Below are 2,275 nucleotides of genomic sequence, written 5' to 3'. Positions count from 1 at the left end.
TTCCAGCTCCTCAGAAAGACTTACTGTTTCTCAGATTATAAAACTGACAGTACAAGGTATTTCCAAAGTAGAATCAGATTAAGATAAATTGAAGTGGCCTTCCAACTGGAAACAGCATGCTTGCACAGTCTGAACTATGTCTGGGGCTTGCTTTGTCTGTTACGATCATCAGCAAGCATCAGTTAAAGTAATTTCTGCTTTTAATGACCTTATTTTAAGGGGACTTTATCCTGGAAATGGTTAGGAACGTTTTATTTAGATATTGGAATTGTTTTGACATGGTTGAACTGAAGTTCATGAAACCTTGTTTTCCACTGAGTTTTAACTGGCACATCAGAAAGCGTTTACAGTATCACAGTTTCTCATACTGTTTTGTTCACATCACACATGCCAGTTATTCCTACAGGTTACATGAAGTATAGCTTTATGTTTCCTCAAAGAAGGGATACATGGTTTTGGTTATAGTTATTATCCAAGTCCGATCAGTAGCACTCTTCTGTCAGCTAGCCCAGCTGTAGACTACCAAGAAGCTGCAGTCAGAGAGGTGTGGCCTTTGGGGAGTCAAAGTTCACAAGTCAATGAGAGTGCTGCAGCCCTGCAAAGCAAACTTAAACTATTTGTATTTGAGTTTAGATGCAACTGCATACCACAACTCTAAGCACCTGGACTGCTGAAGGCTGAAAACTGTAATAATGGTTTTAGATGAGGTTAGACTCTTTAAAGCTCAGTTTTAATCATAGATTCCACTGTGCTACGAAATCTTACAAAATCAGTTACCCAGTTAGCGCAATTACAGTCCGTCTTCTTCATTTCTTCAGAAGCTGGTGTCTGACTATAAAGAAAGGAGCAGCAAATCCGCTTCCAAAGAATCCACACATTACCACAAGTAATCGCCACTTGTTGTCCACAGAAAATGGAAGGTTCTAGAAAAGAAGAATAAATTTGAGTTAGGCAATCAATATAGTAATGACTTCCTCATTGACTTGAAAATGGCAAGAAGCTCAGAGCAGGTGGAGTCAAACTGACAGAATAAATATGCAGTCTCAAAACAGTTTCCCTTCCTCTCAAGGAAATAAATGCAGTAATTTGAAAAATAGCTTGGATGTGACTCCTGGAGGTCATTTTGTCCACCCTTCCCCTTTCCCCTCAAATCAAAGTGGGGCCAGTTTGCTGAAGGCCTCAACCAGTCAAATATAAAAGTCCCACAGCCTCTCTAAGTGACCTGCTCTGATATTTAATTACCTTAATTGTGCTGATTTTCCTCATGTTCATTGGGTGTGTAAAATTAGTTTTCAGATATAGAACGTAGGAGAACACGTTAAGCAGAAGGTACATCAGAAAGCGTTTACAGTATCATTGTTGCCCCTCATACTGCAATGCTCATCACCTGTACCACTGAAGCAGGAGGTTGCAGGGAGGGACACCAAAGTCAATCGCAACAGGGGTCACTGCTCCTCTGGGGCCTCTATGCAGAACCCTTCACGGGGTCTCACCGACTGAGGGGCTCACCTTAGAATCATAGAATCATAGAATGTTTTGGGTTGGAAGGGACCACTAGAGGTCATCGAGTCCAACCCCCCTGCAGTCAGCAGGGACACCGCCAACTAGATCAGGTTGCTCAGAGCCCCATCCAACCTGGCCTTGAATGTTTCCAGGGATGGGGCCTCCACTACCTCTCTGGGCAACCTGTTCCAGTGGTTTACCACCCTCATTGTAAAGAATTTTTTCCTTATATCTAGCCTAAACCTACCCCGATTTAGTTTAAAACCATTACCCCTTGTCCTAACGCAGCTGGCCCTACTAAAAAGGTTTTCCCCCTCTTTCCTATAGGCCCCCTTTAGGTACTGAAAGGCCGCAATCAGGTCTCCCCGCAGCCTTCTTTTCTCTAGACTGAACAAGCCCAACTCTCTCAGCCTGTCCTCATAGGAGAGGTGCTCCAGCCCTCGGATCATTTTAGTAGCCCTCTTCTGGACCCGCTCCAACACTTCCATGTCCTTCTTGTGCTGAGGGCTCCAGAGCTGGACGCAGTACTCTAGGTGAGGTCTCACCAGAGCTGAGTAGAGGGGCAGAATTACCTCCCTCGACCTGCTGGCCACGCTCCTCCTGATGCAGCCCAGAGTACGGTTGGCCTTCTGGGCTGCCAGGGCACATTGCCGGCTCATGTCCAGCTTTTTATCCACCAGCACCCCCAAGTCCCTCTCGGCAGGGCTGCTCTCAATCCTTTCTCCCCCCAGGCTGTATTGATACTGGGGGTTACCCCATCCCAGGTGCAGGA

General features: G+C 45.5%; 2 non-coding genes across 2 annotated transcripts; both read right to left on the bottom strand.

Annotated features, from left to right (window-relative positions):
* Positions 1–329: 329 nt before the first annotated feature.
* LOC118452527 lies at positions 330–391 on the bottom strand. Its single transcript, XR_004842331.1, has one exon. It is a non-coding gene; the product is annotated as a small nucleolar RNA Z39 (small nucleolar RNA).
* Positions 392–1,330: 939 nt separating this feature from the next.
* LOC118452528 lies at positions 1,331–1,393 on the bottom strand. Its single transcript, XR_004842332.1, has one exon. It is a non-coding gene; the product is annotated as a small nucleolar RNA Z39 (small nucleolar RNA).
* Between the last annotated feature and the right edge of the window lie 882 nt (positions 1,394–2,275).

The sequence above is a fragment of the Egretta garzetta genome, unplaced genomic scaffold (genome assembly GCF_000687185.1).
Source record: "Egretta garzetta isolate BGI_Z169 unplaced genomic scaffold, ASM68718v1 scaffold136, whole genome shotgun sequence".
Taxonomy (NCBI): domain Eukaryota; kingdom Metazoa; phylum Chordata; class Aves; order Pelecaniformes; family Ardeidae; genus Egretta; species Egretta garzetta.
Note: the sequence above shows the minus strand (reverse complement) of the source record. Positions and strands in the feature narration are given on the sequence as shown.